The sequence below is a fragment of the Lissotriton vulgaris genome, chromosome 5 (genome assembly GCF_964263255.1).
Source record: "Lissotriton vulgaris chromosome 5, aLisVul1.2, whole genome shotgun sequence".
Lineage (NCBI taxonomy): Eukaryota > Metazoa > Chordata > Amphibia > Caudata > Salamandridae > Lissotriton > Lissotriton vulgaris.
The window spans coordinates 1625024804-1625049693 of NC_141693.1; the positions used below are offsets into that span (position 1 = coordinate 1625024804).

General features: G+C 44.6%; 1 protein-coding gene and 1 pseudogene across 1 annotated transcript in view; both read left to right on the forward strand.

Moving 5' to 3' along the window:
* The window catches only part of LOC147716857 (uncharacterized), a 159707-nt gene that overhangs the window by 20703 nt on the left and 114114 nt on the right, over positions 1 to 24890 (forward strand). The gene's annotated exons all lie outside the window — the stretch shown is intronic.
* On the forward strand, positions 250 to 1146 carry LOC147716858 (importin subunit alpha-5 pseudogene; annotated as a pseudogene).

The following is a 24890-nucleotide window of genomic DNA, read 5'->3' on the forward strand; positions in this document are numbered from 1 at the left end:
TCACTGTCCCCTTTCTGGCCGAAATCTGCCCCTGTAATCAACTTTGCGCTGGAACAAGCTGAACCAACTCTTGGAGAGTAAAGTACACCATTTAAATTATTGCGCCATTTAGCGACCTGGAGATCGGCTGCCTGGTAGGGACTGCTTTCCGTGTGTCCCAGATCTGCAGCCTGCTTGATGCTGTGCTAGCTGCTATCTGGCCCGATCTCGGCGGCCCAGCAGTGATTACCACCCAATTGGTGTATCAAAATGGCTACTCTAGCGAAAGAGAACGTCCGTCTGAAGAGTTATAAGAACAAGTCTTTGAATACTGATGAAATGAGGCGGCGGCGTGAAGAAGAGGGGCTTCAGCTGCTCAAACAGAAGCGTGAAGATCAGCTCTTCAAACGAAGAAATGTTGCGTGTGCAGAAGAAACTGAGGAAGAAGGCATGTCTGATGGAGGATTTCATGAAGCACAAATCAATACCATGGATCTAGCTGCAATTGGCACCATTACTGCTGATATGATTGAAATGATTTTCTCAACCAACCCAGAGACGCAGTTGTCAACCACGGAGAAATTTCGAAAACCCTTATCTAAAGAACCGAATACTCCTATTGATGAAGTCATCGGTACTCCTGGGGTTGTGGCCAGATTTGTGGAATTCCTCAAGAGGATAGAAAACTGTACATTACAGTTCGAATCTGCCTGGGTACTGACAAATATTGCATCAGGAATTTCTCTGCAGACCCGCATCGTTATTCAATCAGGGGCTGTACCAGTTTTCATCGAGCTGCTCAGCTCTGAGTTTGAAGATGTCCAAGAGCAGGCAGTCTGGGCTTTTGGTAACATTGCTGGAGACAGCACTGTGTGCAGAGACTATGTATTAGACTGCAACATCCTGCCGCCTTTAGGACAGTTGCTTTCAAAGCAGAATCGTCTCACAATGACCAGAAATGCAGTGTGGGCTCTATCGAACCTTTGCCGAGGGAAAAACCCTCCTCCTGAGTTCCCGAAGGTCTCTCCCTCTCTTGCTGTGCTATCCTGGCTCCTCTTTGTGAATGACACTGATGTTCTGGCAGATGCCTGCTGGGCATTATCGTACTTGTCTGATGGACCAAATGACAAAATCCAGCCGGTGATTGACGCAGGACCCCTTGCCTGACCCCTAAATGGCTGCCACTGTAGTCCCTTCCATGTTGTGCTCCTACTTTGAGATATTTAATTTGACATTCGCCTTTCCCCCATCCAGACATTAAATCTGTGAACTTACCCCCGACCGTGGAAACCTAGTTTTCTGGCCGATGCCCGGTGGAGCTACCTGGTGGCTAAAGAGGGGATTGGCTGTGGACTTTCCCCCTTCGGACATCACCTACCCAACTGGACGTTGGGCAGATTTTTTTGCGTCTCTTTGTCATATGTTCCCTCCTACCCCTTTACCCTACCCCATTACCCCTCTACGCTCCATTTATTTAGCCCTCTATGTTCTCTAAATGTTTTCCCATTGAGACCTAACTATTTGGCCAATGCCCGGTGGAGCTACCTATTAGCTATAGAGGAGATGGGTTTTGGAACTTCCCCCTCGACCGTCACCTACCCAGCCTGACTTTCCTTTGTCTCTCTACCGTACCTCCCTCCTACCCCTTTACCCGTACCCCCTTCCCATCCACACTTCACTCATATAGTCTTCTATGCTCTTGTAATTTGTGTCTAGCAACTGATATAAATCGTAACTGATGTAATTTTGTAATTTGTGGAAACTCATGTAAAGCGCTCTAATACCCCCGGGTCTAGCCAGCGCTACATAAAACCTTTGCCCTCACCTGTCCTTGCCCTAGTCCCCACCTTGTTTACCTGTGAATTTCCCGCGTCATTTGAGAGCTAGCTATTTTGTCTGATGCCCGATGGAGCTACTTGGTTTAGCTATAGCGGAGACAGGTCGGGGATTCCCTCCTTGGACGTCACCTACCCAGTCGGTCTTTAGCCAGACTTCCTTTCGTCCCTCCTGTCGTCTCTTCCCGCTTCCTACCTCGATTTATATCTCTACTTCTCTCCTCTCTCAGTGTATTGAGACTGAACTATTTTGTCTGATGCCCAATGGAGCTACATGGTTTAGCTATAGAGGAGATGGGCCGCGGATTCGCTCCTTGGTCGTCACCTACCCAGTTGGCCTTTAGACAGATTTCATTTTGTCTCTCCTTGTTGTCTCCTTCTCCATCCTCCCTTTCTCACCTTCCCTGTTCCCCACTCTCTACGCTCCATTTATTTTGCCCTCTATGTTATTTGAATGCTTCTCTTTGAGACCTAGCTATTTGGCCATAGCCCGGTGGAGCTACCTGATAGCTATAGAGGAGATGGGTTTTGGGACTTCCCCCTCGACCGTCACCTACCCAGCCAGTCTTTGGGCAGATTTTCCTTAGTCTTTCTGCTGTTTCTCCCTCCCATCCTGTTTTTCTGCGAACCTCTTCCCTCGACACTTGAGACCGATCTACTTTGTCTGACGCCCAATGGAGCTACCTGGTTTAGCTATAGGGGAGATGGACCGTGGATTCCCTCCTTGGTCATCACCTACCGAGTCGATCTTTAGACAGACTTCCTCTCGTCTCTACGGTTGTCTCTTCCCTTATTCCCACATTCTCACCTCACCTATCCCCCACTTCTTTTCTCTCTCCTCCCTCTCCTAATGTATTGCTGATGGTTTAACATAATGTGTAGTTGTATATTTTTGCCTGTTATTCTGTTAAACCGCATTGTTGCCCTTCCTTTCGTCCCTCCTGTCGTCTCCTACCACATCCTCCCTCTATTTATGTCTCTCCTTCTCCCCTCTCTCAATGTATTGAGACTAAACTTTTTTGTCTGATGCCCGATGGAGCTACCTGGTTTAGCTATAGGTGAGATGGGCCGTGGATTCCCTCCTTGGTCTTCACCTACCTTGTCGGTCTTTAGACAGACTTCTTTCCGTGTCTCCGTATTGTCTCTTCACTTATCCTCCCTCTCTCACCTCCCCTGCCCCTTCACTACTTTTCTCTCTCCTTTCTCTCCCCTCCTAATTGTATTGCCTAATTTTTAGGATTTATTGTGTTATTGTTTAACTTTTTCTGTTACATTGTTGTTCCTCATGTAAAGCGCTCTGATACTTCCGGGTCTAGCCAGCGCTATATAAAACTCTTTAAATAAATAAATAAATAAATAAAATTCTTGTATTGTCATCACTTTTACTTTTTGAGTGCAGCATAAAGACTAAACTCATTGCGTCTAAGTTAAGTCTGACTGCTTTTGTGCCAAGCTACCAGAGGGTTAAGCACTGGATAATTTAGTGACTTTTGTGGTTCACCCTGACAAGGATTGTGGTTTTCGCCCAAATGGGACCTCTACTCTCCTCAAACAATAACCCAATTTCTAGCAGTTACGATAAAGGCATTAGGCCTGGCATATTGGTGTGGTGTGATTGTGAAAAGCACATGTTAAAATCAATAGACATGTTAAAATCAATAGGATTTTAGAATGGATTGTTATTTCTTTGTAATAAATCCTATATATGAGTAATTTCCTTGAAATGTCAGAGATTACCTTTGTAGTGAATGATTTGGTGTTTGTTACTGCCTCTATTGGTTTCTGATCTCTTCTTAGCTGCCTGCTAGGATATTGTCCTAAAAAATATTACATCCATCCATATGGGTGTGTGTGTGTAGAGAGATAGAGAACCAAAGTTGCATTCAAACTATTTTCACTCACACAAACCCCCTCCTCACCCCACCCTCCCCCTTCTGATGTCATCCATGCTATCTGCATGGGGGAATGGTTCAGTTCACATCAGCCATTGGATCGCTTGCCCTGCAAGTGATGGCATTTTCTGACCACATGTGCGTATCTATCTGTAAATGAGTGCTCTTCAGTATCAGGGCAGATTGACAAGTCCTTTAGTTTGGAATTTTTACTTTTATAGTTCCCCTTTCCTTTCTCTGCTTCTCCTCCTGTTATTTTGTTGTTTCCTAAACGGACACTACAGCTCTCCCGGCAGTGCTAAAGATTTGCTTTTTTTCCTCATATTTCATTTGCAGTGAGCCACATTCCACATCACCACTTCTTCTAAACCAGAAAGCTAGTCAGTCAGTCATCAACTGTGATTTATTTGGCTAAATGAGCCATAAAAGTGCATCAACAATAACAAGCATTGGAAATGCAATTGTCTCGCATTTGTTTGAGTTAGAGCTTTTAGCGGTGTAAATGACATTGTGTTTATCCATGTGTTATGGAGTGTATATATGTGGTGTGTAGTGGAATTATGTGGGCTGAATTGGAATTGTTAGTTGTGGAATTGTGTGGAGTAGCTTTGTGTAGTGGAATTATGTGACATTGTAACACTGGAATCATGTGAATCGGAATGATGTGGTTTTGATTGTAATTGAATGGAAACTTTCCAGATGAAACTGTAGTTGTTTAAGGTGTGAGGATGTAGGCATTATGTATTCAACATAGCTTAACACTTCCCTCAATTTACGAGATACCGAGATACCACTCAAAACACAGAGGAGTCATCAAAATTGCATATCAAAGACTGGACGGAGACATATGGATCACTGATAGTCAATAGTATGTCATATGCATATAACCGTCTTTATCGGGCCCACCTTGGTATCAATGCCTTAATATATTCTTTTTGAGGTATGGCAGCAACTAACAGTTCCAGGGCAATTAGAAATATCGGTGGTGACAAAGGGCATCCCTGCTGCATCCCCTATGAAGACTAAAGATGTGCAACAGGTCCCCACCCTCCACCCAATCTATCTGGGTTGGACTACAGCTCTTTCACTTTAGCCAGAAAATCAGGACCTATACCCACCCTTTCCACTAGACGAAACAGATACCCCATTCTACGCGATCAAATGCTTGTTCAGTGTCTTTGGTAATCAGGATCTTGTCATTTGTTGGCTCTCTCCTGGCACAGAATACACATCAGTGTTAACATGTGGTCTCTGGATGTGCTGCCAGGCACAAAACAGACTTGGTAGACATGGGTAAGCCTTTGTATAACTTTTGAGTCGTTTGGCAAATACTGTGACCAATATTTTCAGAGTCTGTGTGTATTAATAAAATAAGGTGGTAGACGGCACAGACAGTGGGGTCATTGTCTACTTTAATGAGAAGGCTGATGATGGCTTCATTGTGTTCAGGCTGAAATCCGCCCTGAGCTTCAACCTTTTAGTACACCTTATGTAAAAGTGGAACTGTTATCTGATTAATTATCCTATAGAATTCCATTAGGAATCCAATGTCTCCTGGTGCCTTGTTAAAAGGCATAGAAGATATGGTATTCTATATCACAATCTCTGTTATATCCCCTTCTAATAGTGCCTTCCTTTGTCAGATAAGGTTGTAAGAAGTATATTCTATAGCAGTGACAATTCTTCTTGATGGTCATCCGGTGCCTCAGCACTATATAAGCTCTGAAGTAATTGTACAAAGGTATTAGCTATATCCACCAGGTGTGTGATGGGATTACCTTCTGTAGATCTCATGTCAGGTATTGCCAGACACGCTTTACACTGGTGGAGCTGCACGGCTAGGAGTAACCTGCATTTTCCCTCAGCTCATAATGCCTCCATTGTGAGCACAATAGGGCATACACACTTGCGTATTGACTTGTGTATTGAGAGAAAATGTTTTCCTGCTCTACTTGTCTCAGCAATTAAGGAGACTATCGGGTGGTGTATTCTCGGTCAGATCCCGAGTCTCTGACTCCAATAAAGCCTGATTTTCATGAGCTAAAGTTTCTGGAGGTAGGGCAGAATATCTCGTTAACTCACCCCATATCGCAGCCCTACCGGCTGCCGATAGTAGTTGCACAGACAACATGGACGCCTCATATCTTTCAAGTGGTGACTCAAATGCACAGCCAATTGTTTCTTGCCGTGGTTCAGTTTGTACTACAACATATTAAGACACCATCACTTAGTGGCTGGGGCTGTGTGCCCTATTTCAAACCCTAAGATCACTGGGCATGGTCTGAAATTCCCCATTCAAAGATCAGTTCCTCAGCGCTAGCCCGTCTGTGGCAATATTCAGATTATAAGGACCTTTTCTATCATATAGTTGAACCAGCACTCCGTTCCAGTTACCTCCCACCACTGTTGGTGCCCTCCTGAGCTCCATGAGGAGCCTAGAAACGGATGCAAATAAGCCGAACCTATTGCCATTAGGCACATACACCGACCCAGCACTAATGTCGTGCCCATTATCTTCACCTTTGGAAAAATTTACCTGCCCATCAGATCAACCCTCGTGTTCTGCACCATGTACGGTAGTGTATTGTGGAAAAGAATGTAAATGTAAATGTGTGTGTACTTGTAAAGCGCACTGCGACTCCATGGAGTATCCTGGCGCTGAAGACCGCTGGGGAACTCGTCCTGGTTTTCCCTGTGAGATGATCCCTTTCTGGGTATCTCCTAGGTGAAACCAGGCATCCCCGGCGTCTGTGGGGGCCGTTGTAGAGAGGAGGCAAGCTTAATGCCCAGAGTTGCCGAGTGTGTTCCCTGGTTAGAGTAGGCACCGAGGCGAGACCGTTTTGACCCTGGTCCACGACCCTGCCGCGTCGGGAATTGAACCCTGGTCCCGGGCCGTTCTCTGCTTACGGGTCTGCCGCCTCTAACCAGTGAGCCACACCACTCCACGAGGCCACAACACAGTTCTGGGAAGAACAATCTGTGACCTGAGTCTCTATGTGGGTGTCTGCCTGCTGGGTGTAACAAGCAGCAACAACCCTACCCACCTAATCTCTTTGCAATTTCTTGGATTCATAGTCTGATATGTGTGTTCCTTGCAGAAAGATTGTCAGGAGTTTTCTTAGCCAGATTCCGTAGAACCTTTCTTCATTTTAATAAAGTGATTATAGTTTGTGTGGTATGGTCGATTGGCTATCGCCGTGCTGACGCTGAGACTGATGTGGTCAAAATATTTCTGAAAGAGAAAGGTGCAAAGTGCACCAGGTCAAGAGGTACAACTGATAATAAAGGACAAGATATGCATCACCACTCAACTGTAATAGGGCCTGGCCCAGCAGCTGCACAGGCCTGAAGAGCCACCCCCAAGGAGGCTGTACTTGTGTGTAGGGAGAGTGGCACCTTTGTAGCAATAGAGTAGGATGTTATCTTGACAGGAGGGATAACAAAGCCTGGGGAGGCAAAAGTTTTGTACCCGAACACCTGAACCCAACAAACAGTTACTAACCAAAAACATTAGTCGGGTGAGCTTACACCTTCTTGGCAACCTTACTAGAACATAGGAGCCTTAACGCCTTTAGTCCTGTGCAGAAACCAACGTCCAATGTGTTACTCCACACCGGGCCCACCATTGCGTATGAGTCTATGCCATACAACTGAAACCCTTTACCCCCAGTGGAGGGATGCAAATTCTGGTGGTGTGGCTGCTCTTGTGGGGGGCATTACACAACATACTCAGGAAGTCCTTACATGGAATCCAATGATTTCACCTGACACCAAACTTGCCACACTTCACCTGCTTAGAAACAGTAATGAAATGTTTAAGGGACAGCTGGAGTTGTCTCTATCCCTGGAGGCCTGCTGAAAAGAGCCTCACCTGTTTTGCTCCTCCAGCTACTTCAGTACGACATCCAGATATTCCTGCACTGAGGAGAGGTCTCAAGAGACCTCACCACCAGTCAGTGCTATTGCAGTTCCCCCCACATTGATGACACAGTGGGCAACTTCGGGCTAGGATTTATCCATGTCCTTCGCAGTAAGGGAGCATAGAAACTGCTCCCGGTCTTCACATTCTTCAAATTTCCTTATGGGTGCCAGTGATGGTGAGGAGCATCATGGCGGGTTCCAGAAGGCCAGAACTTAAGGGTAGCTGCGGCAGGATGGGATGCAGTGCCTAGAATTACTTTCCATAAACCAAGGTATTCTGAGAAAAATCCACAGCTATACAAAATTTAGAGCCTTTGTACATAAATGGTTATTTGTGCTGGTTTGCTGCAGAGATCAGTTGTCGGGCCTGTTGATGGCGAAGGAAGCAAACAACGATGGGGCGAGTCATACCCTGTGACCATCCATCTTGGAAATGTCCCAATGTGCACATTAGAACTCGAGCAAGGGACTGAAGGCAGGCAGAAATGTTGTGAGGAATTCTTCTATGTTAGTCACCTCCATCTCCTCTATTACCCCAAAAAGCAGAAATTGTTACTTCTGCTACAGTCTTCCATATCCACTATATTTTTCCTCACTAACCATAGTTCCTAGCCCCATTCTGTGCCCTTCTCCATGGTGGTCATGTGACCCTCCAGGTTAACTAATAGTTCGGGGTAGGCAAGCAAGGCCAGCTTCTATGTAGGAGCCTCCTTTGCATGTATTCCTAACTGTCAACTTCTCCCTAGCACTCAGCCACTGGATTCGGGGTCACACTGCCGGGTTAGCCCCATTCTGCATGGTACCCCAGTGTATTTGTGCCATCACGGTGCGCTGATAGAGTGCCCTTATGGGGTTAGAGGTGCAACCAGTACAGTCTTCCTGGTTAGTGAGTCCATCATCCACTAATACTTGAGTTCAGTTGGGTGCACGGGTAAGATGTCACTTAGCAGCCCACTATTATCTGTACAGCAACGTTTCTGTAGTGATACAGAGTTGCAGCTGTTCGTCCTTGTGCCGCAATCACTCATAACAAGAATGCAGGGAACAATCCAATATACCACTACCAGCAGTTTGTGATTCCCAGCTGGCGTCTCCTCACCCAGTCAGTGGCGATAGTGCGGTGTCGGTCATGATCTAATATCAGGAAGAAGAGGCCCGCCCCAATCTGGAGAACTTCACATCTGTGGTGTACCTCATGAGGGTGAGCAGCCTCTGAGTGATATGCCCCTGTTCTCCAGCTGGGACAGTCAGTGGGTGTCACTTCAGTGCTTTCCATCAGTGCAGGTTTGCAGCGGGCTACACTTGTACATTCAACTCGGAGGGGCTGACACATCGATCGCCCGATCCTCCCACCACAAAGGCCACTTTTGAACCTGACTGTCACAGTTACCCACCTGTATCTGGAGAGCGCTTGATTCCCTTCCCTATCACTAGAGCTGTATGTGAGGGTTCTAGCGGGCAGGGATCGGGAGGGAGAACATATATTTTCAGGACACTGGAGTTGTTGTGCGCACCCTTCACAGTGTCCCCACGATGGTCCTCGACACTTCAGCAAGCTGTGGAACTGCACTTACCTGTAGGGAGCCGCTGATCATTGGTCTGGAGGGTTGAAGGTCCGGCGTCTAGGGGAGAGGTACAAATATGCCTGTTATGTGTTTTCATGTTTTTTTTTGTTTTTATTATCTGATGCAGCAATGCTGGGTTGGATTAAGTCCGTTATGAGCACCCATGGGGCATTATTGACTTTGCCCTGTTATCTGTTCTGATGCTAGACTGACTCTCCAACCCAACTGGCTTTTCACATGTGGTCCTGATGTGGCTAACTGCCTAGCTCTACTAAGCTTTCGGAGACATGCCAAAGAATCTGAGACAGTCCTACCATCCTTTCTGAAACAGATATGTCCGGTAACTAACATATACTTCACTTGTCGTATATAGATGTCCCTGGTCTGTGACCAGCTATTTCTCTGTCCCTCTAGCTTGTCATTGATAACATGGCATAAACTCGCTGTAAGTCTGCTCCACTGTCGAAGATGATCCTGATAAGGGACTGCAGTGCTGCAACGCTTTCCATGCCATTAATAACTTGAAGACTCTGCCTTCTGGGACTTGACGTTTGAAGCATACATTTGGCCACTAGCAAAAAAGAGTTGGGTAACTCAATGTTTGCCCTAACCATTGACATGCAGTGTTGATGTCTGTAGATACTTAAAGGTGATTGAGGCCGCTCACAGTGATGAAGAAGGTAAACCAAAGGAAACAAGGCTTGAACAAGGCCAGAACAAAAGAAGCAATATGTTTGTTATGCAAATGAAGGATATCCTCACGTACTCCTTCACATTATCTCCTCCTGTAAGTTGATTTTCTGATACTGATTTCATAGACTTTCACAGGCCCTCCCTTTACCACTTAAAATTAATCTGAAACCAGTGTACTCCTAGTTTGCTTGACAATGCCATGTTTCAGTATTTGATTTGTTCAGTGATATTCCATTTTGCTTTTAGCAAGGCCTTGTTGCATTGTACTGCCCTGCAATTCATTTTACACACATACATTGGGAATACATGTCAGACTAGTCTTGAAACTCTTGTTTGCATATAAACAAGGCTTACAGCATTTTTAGATGATTATGTGTCTCTTACTGACATTTATTTTATTTTAATTTAATTTTATTTTAAACGTTTTGTATAGCGCTAGCTAGACCTGTAGGTATCGGAGCGCTTCACATACACATTGTGAAAAACAGAAGGGCCTTATATTACCTAGGAGGCTGACAGTAAGTAAGCAAACCATGGATAAAGAATACAGCATGAACAATAAATAACTGCAACGGAGGAGGAGAAAAAAAAGAAAAACAAGGTGATTAGCATCCTTAACAATTCATCAACAATCCTTGAATGGGAGTCAACTCGGAGTATTGAGGTCTAGGTTAGTATACATTGTTCAGGAAAGTATTTGTTAAGGAGATGGAGTTTGAGGTCCTTTTTGAAACAGGAGAAGGAGGGATTGCATCTGAGGACTCCCGGGAGAGCGTTCCATATCCTGGAAGCATTGCCAGAAAACGATCGGTATTGGGTGGTTTTCTTTTTCATTTTTGGCGGAATGAGAAGGAGTGAGTTGAAGCTTCTCAGTGATCTGGCTTGACCTGCTCTAACCAGTTTGTTGTTCAGGTAGTTGGGGGCCGGAGAGTGGAGGGTTTTGTGTGTGATGCAGGCCAGCTTATAAATACATCTCCCTTCCATGGGAAGCCATTTCAGGGAGTTGAGAGCTGGAGTGATGTGTTCAAATCTTTTTACTCCAGATACAAGTTGGGCGGCCATGTTCAGCACTGCCCTTAGAGGGGCTAGGTGAGCTTTAGGAGTCCCTGTAAGGATGGTGTTCCCGTAGTCGATTTTAGAGAGAACCAGGGATTGAACTACTGTCTTGAGGTCATCGTGGGGAAGAAAAGGTTTCAATTTCTTGAGGTGTTTAAGAGAGAAAAGAGCACTTTTGTAGAGTTTTTGATGTGGGCCTCCATTGATAGGTTCTTGTCAAGCGTGATTCCTAGAGACTTAACTGAGTCGGATAGAACGAGGGGGCAGTTTAGTGCAATCAGATTCTTGAGCCACTCCTGGATAGGACAATGGTTGCTTTTTGGAGACAATAGGATCAGTTCTGTTTTATCTGGGTTGAGCTTTAAATCATTGAAGTTGAACCAAGTTTGGATCTCCGTTAGAGTGGTATTGAGGTGTTGGATGTCATCGGGGGACTTGATTTTGAAATAGATTTGGGTGTCATCCTCGTAAAGGTGGTAACTCACTCCAGCTTTTTTCAAGATGATTGTGAGGGGCTCCATGAAGAGATTGAAGAGGGACAGGGAGAGGATCGAGCCTTGTGGTACCCCAAGTGTGACTTTTGTTGGCTTCGAGAGACAGGAGTTGATTTTAATTTGTTGCGAGCAATGCTGGAGGAAAGAGGTGAACCATTTTAGTACAGTACCATTTATGCCGGAGCGCTTCGACATGGTCTCAATAAGAGCTGGATGATTAACTGTGTTGAATGCCGCAGATAGGTCAATAAGAATGAGTAGGCAGGCATCACCATCATCTAAGGCTTTGCGAATGTCGCCCGAGACGTTGAGTATGGCTGTTTCAGTGCTACAGCCTTTCCTGAATCCCGATTAAAAGGTGTTGAGGAGGTTGAACTCATCAATGTGTTTATTGAGTTGGTGGGGAACACATGACTCCAATGTTTTTGCAATGAATGGGAGGTTTGAGATAGCTCTGAGGTTGTTCAGATCATTAGGGTCGGTCCCTGGTTTCTTGAGAATGGGCGTGATTTGTCCTAGTTGAAGGGAGTCTGGGACACAGCTTGAGGTGAGAGAGGCGTTGATGATTTTTGTCCAGAAAGGGGAGATGGTGTGGTTGAGTTTTTTTATGATTGTTGAAGGGAGGGGGTCCATGGTGTGGGAGGACGGTTTTAGATTAGAAATTATCTTGAAGACCTCGATTTCCGCCATTAGCTCAAAGTCGGACCAGCGCGCATTGTTTTTTAGCTGAAGGCCGGTCTGATTGTCCTTATACAAAGCTCTTTCTGCGTGGTCAAGGGAAGTAGAAGGGGGACAGGTTAAGAGGGAAGGAGTGTTTGCGGTTTGTATGAAGGATTGATCAATTTTAGAGACTTTATTAGTGAAGAAGGTGGCAGTTTCTTCACATCGCTCATTTGTGGCTTCGATATCTTGAGAGGGGGTGCCGTTAGTTTGGCTTTTGACAATGCTGAAGAGTTCTCTCGGTCTGTTTTTCGCCAGATCTAGTTGGCTGCGGAAAAAGGACGCCTTTTCAATGAAAATGTGTTTTTTGTATGCCTGCCAAGCAGATCTAAGTTGTGTTAGGTGTAAGGTCGAAGGGTTAAGCCTCCAAGCCCTTTCTGTTTGTCTGAGTTGGCGCGGATCATTGTTTAGCTCCACGTTAAACCAGGGTTTCGATTTGTTTTGTCTCTGTTTGAGTTTGAGTGGAGCTACTTGGTCTAAAACCTCTGTCATTTTAGAGTTAAAGTGTGTAGTGAGTTCATCAGCCATCCATGATGAGGGATGAAGTTGAAGATGTGGATGAATCATGGATTCAAGTTCGGATAATGGGATTTTTTTGATGTTTCTGGTCAAGAGTTTAGGTTTAACGTCACAAATAGGTTGGTGGCTGACAGGTGTGTCAATCCTGAACAGAATGAGGTGGTGGTCGGACCAGTCAGTGGGAGAAATCGCTCTCAGAGAAACCAGTTCGTTGTTGGTAATGATCGCATCTAGTGTTGCATCTTTGATGTGAGATGGCTTATTGCATAGTTGTTTGAGGTTATGTATTTCCAGAAGGTTGGATAGGTTCAGGACAGTGGAGTCTTTAGGGTCGTTTCAGTGGATATTGAGGTAACCCAGGAACACGTCTTTGGTATCTGTCAAGGAGAACCGTGTTATTAGGTCTGTTAGTTCTTTGGGAAAGAGAGTACGCTCTCCAGGCGGATGGTAGATGGTGTGGAATTTGATGGATGAGGTGCCCTTAGTGGTGAGTTCGACACCCAGGTATTCAAACGATAGGCATTCTGCAGGTTTTAGATTGGTAATCTGTATTCCAGCTTTGTGGATGATAGCTAGTCCCCCCATGTTGCCCTGTCTGTTGCCCTGCCTGTGACTTGTATTTGCGCTATGTTGTTGCCACTCTTCCTGATTTTGCCTTGTCAAGAACGGGTTGCTGTTCATGCATTTGCCCCCTCTCATTGCCACTCACCCTGTTTTTAGGTCTCCCCTAGGCAGCGCGCATGCGGTGCTCTATGAGAGGGCCTTTAGCCATCGGTCTCCAGTTTTTAAGCACTGCACTTGTGCTTGTGGCGGCATTCACCTTGCGGGAGCAAGCAGCGGCGCAGCCACATTTATTACAAACAAGCTTGAGTGTGTGTGCTTGAAAAGTGAAGACCGCTTGTTTACCCCAAGTTTGTTCTGCTTTTTGCAGTGCACGGAGCGTCAGTACGTTGCTCTTGGTTTCCGTGATGCCAAGAGGCATTGCAGCCCCTCCCATTCCCCCTCTTGTGCCTGGTGCTCCTGTCCTGTCATTCACCACTCCCCCATTTTTTTAAATTTAAATATTTGTATTTATTCTATTTATTAGGGTACTTGTTTCCTTTCCTTCCTTTCATCTTCCTCTCCATTACAATCTTTGAGAACCCGCCACTTGACCTGGTGCTAAAATTTCCAGATGTATTCTATGAGTAATGGGACCACAGACGTCATCATTCCCCAGCGCGTTGGGAATGGCCAGGCTTAAGATTCACTCCTCTAGGCAAAGATGCGAGTCATCAGGTGAACCTTGAAACTCTTCTTTGTCCTCTAGGGTTTCCCTTGGCAGGAACTGGTTTTTCATGTGAGAATGTGCAGCTTCAAAGAAATAAAAATGTGTGGCTCTCTGCTGAGTGAAAGCAGCAGAGATTTCTACGTCCTCCCAGCGCCGTTCTAGAAGCACAGCAATAGCCACCTCATGCCTTCCACACGCTTCCTTCCTGAGGCCTCATGCACACTTAATATAGAGGCTCGAATGTACCAAAAAGTGCACAATTTTTGCCGAGCGTAGGAAAGGTTGCGGATCTAAGGAACCTCTCCAGGGACCCACACGATATCTGTTTAATTTAGATTAACTTATGTCCCTGGAACATTCCCGCTTAAACATTTAAGCTTCGTGCAATGGCTAAGGCCTGGTAACGCCGTTCCCTACCCCATCATTCTTCATTAAACTGCTTGGAATGCGTCCAGTACAAATGAGATCACAGAGATGCTGATGCAGAAGGGCAGACCTCTGGCTAAATGTTTAAGGGGGACATATTGACCGCTCTACGTATGCGGGTAGGGATGGGCTAAGCCAGCTAAGAATGACCTCATGTTAGATAGCAGTTTTCAGATCTTTGTAAATAAGCTGTGTGTGGGTCACGCCATCAACACTATAATTCAAAGGACCTTAATGGACTTGGAAAGTGTTGTGAATACATTAGAGTACTTTTAAATAATGCTTGATCTCCAACACATTTGGATTTCAAATTAAAGGTGTAAATAATGTCATTTGTTTTCAAATCTTTTCTAGGAATCATATAAAAAGCTAGCGAGGCTTTATTTGAATTAACCAGACAAATCATTTGTCAGTCCACCAATGAAAAGCTTCCATGCTTCACCACTCACAGCTCACAGTTCAATCCAGATATGAAGGAACTAGTCATTGGTCCAATTGGTGTCATGATATTAGGACCTGATGTGTATAAGATTTGACTTTTCCAACCTGGCAGATAAGAGATCATAATTAACTAAAAGGAACAAGCATTGGCATAGCCAATAGGTCTCGCCTTTGGAACCTTATAAGTATTTAGTTATGAAGTACAATATCCTTGGTGCAACAAAATCAACTGTTGCATGTCTACTTGTAAGTTCCCGAAGGCGAGACCTATTGGCTATGCCAATGCTTGTTTGCTCTGCTACGAACTGGTTACTGTTGCCTATATTTCCCCTTTCTCGTTGAACACAAATTCCCATCTTGCTATTCTTCTTTGTAGATTGCAATGCCATTTTATAATTTTTCTTGTTTGTTGCACAACACATTTAAGTGTAATCAAATGACATTCAGTGTAGTGTTTCCCTTTACATATTTGTTTTTTACTTGTACACAAACAATGTCCCTTGCTCCCAAATACATCAAGTACTACTGGTGCACACCACAGCTAGCTTGCAATGCCCGCCATGTCTACAGTGAGAATATTCTTCTATGTGCCTTCTGGTGAATACGTTTAATTATGGACTTCCATGGAGTTTTGTTCCATGGATTTACCGCTGCAATTGTTGACACTCCTAATGTCCAAATATATGTTTCACAAATTTAAATAGTGCATTGAGACAACAGACTAACTAATATTAGTAAATTATAAGTTAAACTTTGTTCACGAAGCGTTGAAAGTTCATTAAAGCTACCTACTTTACAGCCCTGCGATCCTCTATATGTAATGTATGAACTATTAAGTTTCCTCTTTAGTTAAAAGTGTGCCTGTGACATTGTAGAACAAATCACATATGTGATAAAGTGGTCTATTATTTGGGGTAACTGGGTGGCCACCACAAATAATTACGTTCAAATCTTGTTTGGTCCAGTCAAAGGATTCAGTAATTTAACATTGAGCTGTGTCAAGAGAAAATGGGTGAAGCATTTAGAAGTACTAAAATAGTTTTAAATTCCAAACACAATACAATAAAAATCACACTCCAATAAATAAAGAGAGAGAACATTTGAACAAGGAAAATGACACCAAAACAACAAAAATACAATTAGGGTACTGGAGATACACATTTTTTAAGATTTAAGTGGGAACATCGTCAAGAGGAGAAGTCGCAGTAGACTGGGATCCAGGCATTTTTTAGACGGCGGCCATAGTGCCGCACATTGGGAATACATCAAGTATATTGGCCCTGCTGGGCCTGAAACTAGGTAAGGTTGATAAAAGGTTCTAAGTTCAAATCTGAAAAAGCATTTTGTCGTTTTTCTGAGAAAAACTCTTCTGCATGTAGACCAAACCACACATTAAATTCAATGTTGTTGCCTGCCGATTGGATTTTTTTTTTGCAGTCAGTCTCCTGGAAGCTCTGGAGCACAAGTTTTGAAAAAGTTACCAGACTTCTTTTAGTGCCAAACAACCATGGGGAAGTACACCTCAAAGGCCGCCAGGACTTTGAGGGGATCTCTTGAAAAGAATCAGTGTGAGGCAGAGGGCCCACAGCATAGTCCAGTCCATGTCCAGTTATCATTGGCAGCTAAGATTCTTCACAGGAATGTTCTGTTCAGGTTTATGTTCCTGAAGCCTCCAACGGGATCAGCCATATGATCCATAGATCTCTTCCTTTCCATGGAATTGGACTAGTAGAAGGGCCAACCTTCTCAGGTCCTTCTCACAGGTCATAGATTCCAAGTGCAGTATGTTCTTTCCGCTTTGTATCTTTTCCTACGTACAGCAGTGTTCTGATCAAGGTGCCTTCGGGCATCGCATTTATGCTAGCCACCAGTTAGCGGGTAGGGGAGGCTCCTGAGCGCTCCCTAACCAATAGGGTAAAAGTTCCCAGAGGCAACCCTACCCACTTTTTCATTAGTTCCTGTTTGCTCGACTGCAGACGCACCTAAAATACCATGTGCCAGTCCTTTTTCAAGATGGTGAACATTTCTATCACACCAAACTCTGGCGCGATGGGCTAGGGTCTGTATGGAAGTGTCCTAAGGAAATCACTAGTGTCCTCCCACATCTAACACAAAAATCCAGTTTGAAGCGGACTGTAACCATATCAACCCCTGAGACCTATGTCTGGTAGTACAAAAGTAGGGTTCTTCAGTAACCAAACTGGGGATATAAAGAACTGCCTTGGCATCCTGTTCTCTCCTTTTTGAGGGTGCCAAAGCATTACATGTGGCTTAACCGACCCCCACTCTGAATATTCTATGGAATTCAGAGGAGTCATCTCTGCTTATTTGCGTCAGTCTATTCTTTGTTCTTCTGAGGCATTCACACATTTTACACACGTAAGAGCTGGTGGAGTCTTATGCTGATTAGTCTTCTGAAATTTCAGAACGGTAAAGTGTAACTTTCTAGTAGTTACTTCTCCTTAATATTTGTTATAACAGGACTTCACAATTGAATTGCATTTTTAATAATGGTTAAAATAGGTTTTTTTTAAAAATCTAGTCCCATTTCTGAGGTACACTCTTAATGTTTCAATCTGTAATCTGGTTTTCTACACAGGACAGCTAGGCCTGCCATAGTTTCTCTTATTCATTATATATCATCACCAGTACGCTGCTATCCCAGCTCACAGCCAGGCTGAGTGCAGCATGTCAGCCCTATCATGTGATACAAAAGGGGATGATGGACGGAGCGTTTGAGCAAATCAAACACTCACCCCCAGCCAACTGATCTGGGTTTAATCCATCACCATTCTTTAGTTCACTCCGCCACCCCAGTTCAGACATGGCCATATCATGTGAACATATATTATTGGAGCGTTTGCAACAATGCATATTCGGCTAAGGCGATAAAAGGTATGGTAGAATCGCTGCAGGAATACAAAATGAAATGACTTGTTCCTGCTTTCTAAAGGAAATTCTTCCTGTCTGCCAGTCAAGTCAAGTCAAGTCAATAAATTTTTATAGCGCGCTACATACCCAGAGGGTCTCAAGGCGCTTGAAGAAGGGTGGGGACTTACTTGTCAAATATCCACGTTTTAAGTTGCTTTCTGAATGCTAGGTGGTTCTGAGTAAGGCGAAGGTGAGTGGGAAGTGAGTTCCAGGTTTTAGCTGCCAGGTAGGAGAAGGATCTACCTCCCATGGTTGTTTTGTTGATGCGAGGTACAGTGGCAAGGGCCTGGTTGGAGGATCGTAGCTGGCGGGGGGGGTGTAGAAGGACAGTCGTGTGTTGAGGCATTCGGGTCCGATTTCGTAGAGTGCTTTGTGTGCGTGGGTTAGGAGCCGGAAAGTAATCCTCTTATTGACGGGGAGCCAGTGGAGGCTTTTCAGGTGACCGGAGATGTGTTCTTTGCGTGGGATGTCTAATATGAGCCTGGCTGAAGCGTTCTGGATGCGTTGGAGTTTTTTCTGGAGTTTTGCGGTGGTACCGGCGTAGAGGGTGTTTCCGTAGTCCAGTCGGCTCGTGACCAGAGCGTGGGTGACTGTTTTTCTAGTTTCGGTGGGGATCCAGCGAAATGTTTTTTTGAGCATGCGAAGAATGTTGAAGCAAGATGAAGAAACGGCGTTGACTTGTCTGTTCATCGAGCGTGAGGTATCCAGGATGACGCCCAGGTTCCGTGCGTGGTCCGTCGGGATGGGTGCTTTTCCAAGGGCCTCTGGCCACCAAGAGTCTTCCCAGGCGGAGGGGGAGGTGCCTAGGATGAGGACTTCTGTTTTGTCTGAGTTCAGTTTCAAACGGCTCTGCTTCATCCATTCGGCTACTTCTTTCATTCCTTCATGCAGGTTGGTTTTGGCATTGTTAGGGTCTCTGGTGAGTGATAGGATCAGTTGAGTGTCGTCGGCGTAGGAGATGATGTTGAGGTTGTGTTGGCGTGCGATGACCGCGAGGGGGCTCATGTATACGTTGAAGAGGGTGGGGCTGAGTGAAGATCCTTGTGGTACGCCGCAGATGACTTCAGTGGCCTCGGACTTGAATGGTGGAAGGCGGACTCTCTGGGTTCTTCCGGTGAGGAACGAGGTGATCCATTCCAGTGCTTTTCCTTGGATTCCGACGTTTCTGAGGCGTTGTAGAAGGGTGCTATGACAGACCGTGTCGAAGGCTGCGGAGAGGTCGAGGAGGATGAGGGCGACTGTGTCTCCATTGTCCAGTAGAGTTCGAATGTCGTCTGTTGCTGCGATGAGGGTAGTTTCAGTGCTGTGCTTGGCTCGGAAGCCGGATTGTGAGGAGTCGAGGGATTTGTTGGTTTCGAGGAATGCGGCGAGCTGGTTGTTGACCGCTTTCTCAATGACTTTGGCCGGGAAAGGAAGGAGCGAGATGGGGCGGTAGTTTTTGAGTTCAGTGGGGTCCGCTGTGGGTTTTTTCAGAAGGGCGCTTAGTTCGGCGTGTTTCCAGCTTTCCGGGAAGGTTGCGGAGTTGAGGGAGCAGTTGATGACGTCTCGAAGGTGTGGTGCTATGATGGAGTCTGCTTTGTTGAAGATGTGGTGAGGTCATGGGTCTGTGGGGGATCCTGAGTGGATAGAGTTCATCAGACGGATGGTGAGTGGAGATTGGCTTCCAGTCATTGAGGATATTCAGGGGGGGTGGGGGTCCTGCAGGGGGTTGGGTGGGTTGGTCTTTGGGTCGGTTGTCGAAGCTGTTGTGGATGTCTGCAATTTTGTTGTGGAAGAATGAGGCTAGGGAGTCGCAGAGGGCTTGAGAGGGGGTGATGTCGTTGGAGTTGGCTGAGGGGTTGGTAAATTCCTTGACGATGTTGAACAGCAGCAGTATGCTCATCTGTGATGGCCTGTGACAGACCCCCCCATTCCCTGATCCTTCTAGAACACTGTGACACCCCTCCCTTGCAGAAAGGGCTCCTTTCTAAATGGAAATGACATGCTGTGTACAAGGAGTGCTAATTATTGATGTGAGGTTGGGTGGGATGAGGCTTTTACGGAAATTGTAGTTGAAGTGCTCTCAGCATGTTGCTTACTTTATATTATAGGCAGGCGATTAAACGCAATAGTGCTCCAATGCCCACCTCTCAAAAATGTGACAAACTTTTTAACTGTCTATCTATGAAATGACCCTTAATACTAGTTATCCTAGCCACTGCATTTGTTGCTGAGCTTTAATCTGGAGTAAACAAAAGAGGTGCAAATACTGTGACTGATTTCACAGACAAACAACAACTCAATTGGGGACCAGACTAACAATGAATCAATTGCTAGCCGGCTGTTGAAACAAATCAAATATATTTATTTTGATATCTTGATATACCTTATTTTTTGTATAAACAAACAGACATTAGCAAAATACTTTTTGTATTTAGTATATATATATGAAAAAGAGACAGACAAGAGATGAAGGAAATAAATTACGAAGTAGGACCGACAGTCTGTGTAGTGAACAAAAAATCTTTCACACATCAGTCATTCCACATTTACACTCACATTCCTTCCATACCATACTGAACACTGTGCATGTGAAATAAGACAAACAAGGGAGTGAAAGGAGGTCAAACAAGCAGAGTCAGGAACAAATCAGAACAAACCACTCGAGAAATTGTTGAACAATACTTAATATCACAACAGTTGTATGACAAGCATAGTATGTACAATTCCTTCTGACCAAACGAAACCTAACAACAAAAGGTACACAAGGTCGACGCGTTTCGAATCGGACCCTTTGTCCGATTCTCATCAGGACCAGAATATCTGAAAAAGGGAAAAGATTTCCTTTAGTATATTGCGCTTCATATAAGGAGTGTGAACAGCGACCGACAAAGCCAAACAAAGCCTCCTACCTGTGTGTGTTTTCAGCGTTAAGTCACGAACAAGTTGCTGTGGACAGAGAGTTAGCCCATAGTTAGTAATTACAACGAGCCTGCAGTCGTCTAATGAGGTGAAAACTGGGGGGCATACGGTCACAAGAAAGTACCTGCATTAAGTGTTGAATGCTTAGTCCAAATAAAGCTGCGTAGAGTGAGGGTCGTCAGGGAGCCATCACAAAAGGGCGCTTGCTGCGTGAGGGCTGTGAACATTAAAGCACAGGCACCATAAGTTGTTTACAGTGAGGGCAAGGTCTCACTGAACGAATATTCAAAGATCATAATGTGGCGCTAAAATACCTGTGGAGTGTGTAGGTCGGGAACCGCTTCGGGTCAATTTAATTAGGGCGACAGATCAGCAAATAACAGCCGCTGGCTGAAAAAGAAGAAGAAACCGGACGAGCACGTTAGGTTCTTAGACTCGTAAAATGGGAACGGATAAATATAAAGAAGAAGTTATGAGCCAACTAAACAACCTGGAATGTTACAGAAAAATCAGAAGTGACCCTACTGCAGAACTACAAGGACAACTGTCTAATATCATTCAACTGGGGCTTGAACAAGGATTTCTTGGACCAAAGGAAGCCTCTTTTCTTCAGAATAAAAGACCACGCATACCACTTTTTTATGCACTCCCTAAAGTTCATAAAAATGAAACTGACCCACCCGGTAGACCCATCATTTCCGGTTGCGAGTCACTGTGGGAACCAGTGTCTAAGTACATTGATTTTTTCTTAAAACCATTCACCGCCTTAATCCCAGCTCATCTACAAGACACTACGGCATTTATTAACAGACTTACTAACATCATGTTTGACCCAACCACCCAGCTGCTTGTTACAATGGACGTGGTTGCCCTATATACTCAGATTCCCCAAGAAGAAGCACTCGAGGCCTTGAGTTATTTTCTAAACAAAAGGGAACAACCAGTGAGAGTGCCTACAGACTTCATTATCTCTCTGGCCAAATTAGCACTTCAAAAAAACTTCTTCATGTTTGGATCTGATTTCTTTTACCAAATCAAAGGGGTAGCCATGGGCTGCCCCTTTGCTCCAGAATTGGCTGTTCTGTTTATGGGCCTGTTTGAGGCTAAATTCATTATGGAAAACAACCCATTTAAAGACTGTATCAGTCACTATATGCGTTATATTGATGACGCATTCTTTATTTGGAATGGGACAGAAGAACACCTTAAACATTTTTTGGAATGGTTGAACGCACGCACTCAGGACATTAAATTCACCATCAATTACAACAATCACCAAATCACTTTCCTTGATGTCAAAGTCTATGCACTGGAAGGGACATTAGCAACAACTCTATTCAGGAAAGCAAATGATCGAAACCGGGCATTACATTACACCAGTAATCACCCGAGAAATCTTCGCCAAAATCTCCCTTTTGGCCAATTTTTAAGAATCAGGCGTAATTGCTCAGTAAAAGAAGAATATTTTGATCACGCCCAAAAACTGCTGGAACGTCTTCTGGAACGTGGGTACCCCAAAAAATTGCTCAAGAATGCCATGCGCAGAGCATGGTGGACCCCACGTGAGACCTTGCTGGAGAAAAAGAAGAAGCGAAATCTCGAGAGAACAGTATGTGTTACGACATTTTGCCCACACGCAAATCAACTTAAGAAAGCCATCAATCAGAACTGGCACTTAGTGAGGCACCTCGAAGATAGCTTGCTCCAACCACCCCTGTTTGCATTTAAAAAAGAAAAAAGCATTGCCAATTTTCTAGTTCGTGCAGCAGTCCCTGTAAAGGAACCACCCACACTAAGAAATTTACTTGGGCTACAGCCCATACGGGGGCACCATAAATGTGGCACCTGTGTTTGTTGCGACAAAACTATTGAGGGCGATGTCTTTTCCTACAATGGCATATTTTGGAGGCACCTCACTTTCACTAATTGTAAATCTAGAAATGTTGTATACGGAATTCTATGCCCCTGCCAAAAATTGTATGTAGGCAAAACATCTCAGGAAATTAGGCAGCGCATCTGCCAACATAAATCAAGAGTGAGAAAAGCTGTCGCGAACGCACCGCTTGTTAACCACTGGACTACTGCTGGACACACGGAACAGGATATTAAATGGACTGTACTTTCAAAGCTGGAACTGGACATACGGGGCGGCGACATTGAGGAAAAACTTTGCCAACGGGAAGCTACCCTCATCTTAAAATTCAACACTGTCCTAAATGGGTTAAATGAACTCTCTGAAGTGTCTCTAGTCCTCTAATACATATCTGCGGCTATTTGCCTTCCCCGTTTTTGCAAACTGAAACTACAACTCCCACAATCCTCCCTTAGACCATGTGACCGAGTTTGAAAACCTTGCGTTTTTCGCGTCCTCTTTTAACTGTTCCTGCCCGTATACAGATCATGAAGACCGGCGTTCATGAAGACTGAGAGACGCCCCGGTCCACACTGCAAAAGGAGTTTACTAAAGGTAATACTGCCACGCTGCACCGTCCCACGGACGTTCCCATTTTACGAGTCTAAGAACCTAACGTGCTCGTCCGGTTTCTTCTTCTTTTTCAGCCAGCGGCTGTTATTTGCTGATCTGTCGCCCTAATTAAATTGACCCGAAGCGGTTCCCGACCTACACACTCCACAGGTATTTTAGCGCCACATTATGATCTTTGAATATTCGTTCAGTGAGACCTTGCCCTCACTGTAAACAACTTATGGTGCCTGTGCTTTAATGTTCACAGCCCTCACGCAGCAAGCGCCCTTTTGTGATGGCTCCCTGACGACCCTCACTCTACGCAGCTTTATTTGGACTAAGCATTCAACACTTAATGCAGGTACTTTCTTGTGACCGTATGCCCCCCAGTTTTCACCTCATTAGACGACTGCAGGCTCGTTGTAATTACTAACTATGGGCTAACTCTCTGTCCACAGCAACTTGTTCGTGACTTAACGCTGAAAACACACACAGGTAGGAGGCTTTGTTTGGCTTTGTCGGTCGCTGTTCACACTCCTTATATGAAGCGCAATATACTAAAGGAAATCTTTTCCTTTTTTCAGATATTCTGGTCCTGATGAGAATCGGACAAAGGGTCCGATTCGAAACGCGTCGACCTTGTGTACCTTTTGTTGTTAGGTTTCGTTTGGTCAGAAGGAATTGTACATACTATGCTTGTCATATAACTGTTGTGATATTAAGTATTGTTCAACAATTTCTCGAGTGGTTTGTTCTGATTTGTTCCTGACTCTGCTTGTTTGACCTCCTTTCACTCCCTTGTTTGTCTTATTTCACATGCACAGTGTTCAGTATGGTATGGAAGGAATGTGAGTGTAAATGTGGAATGACTGATGTGTGAAAGATTTTTTGTTCACTACACGGACTGTCGGTCCTACTTCGTAATTTATTTCCTTCATCTCTTGTCTGTCTCTTTTTCATATATATATACTAAATACAAAAAGTATTTTGCTAATGTCTGTTTGTTTATACAAAAAATAAGGTATATCAAGATATCAAAATAAATATATTTGATTTGTTTCAACAGCCGGCTAGCAATTGATTCATTGTTAGTCTGGTCCCCAATTGAGTTGTTGTTTGTCTGTGAAATCAGTCACAGTATTTGCAACTCTTTTGTTTACTCTAGTATTGGACTCTGCTTTACTGTGGATGAGTCAAAGCCCTTGTTTGTTGTTCTATACTATCTATGAGCTTTAATCTGGGGCATCAAAGGCACCCATTGGTTCTCTTGTATTGGTATCAGTGGTGAACGGGCCTTGTTAGTACTATTCCATTCGCCATGCGTCTCCAAGTACTAGCCAATACTGAAACAAAGCCCCATCATTCCACCGATTGGTACCAGCACAAGGGGTTTGAGGGAGTAAAAGGTTTGAGGGAGTATGACACTGCCACTTTACTGCAGGACGGGCCATTTCACCTAATCTGTGAAACCAAAAAGACAAATCTCACCTAAGCAGCTTGAAAGTAAAGCTTTAGGTGGGGGGTCGGTAGAATGCCATTTTCAAAGGGCAATGTAAGTGTTTTACACTCCACCCTAGGTGGTGTACCAGCCCATATCAGTTTAGTAAGGAGCTATGTGAGGGTAATGATCAAGGCTAGCTTTAGAGCAATGGTTATTTTGGCAACAAGATGAAGCAGTTTGGGGTGAATCATCATTTTCGTGATTGCGATTTGCCCAGACTTAAAGAGGTAGTATTAACTATTTGTTCACTGTGTCAGTTATCCATTCTAGTACCTTATCTAT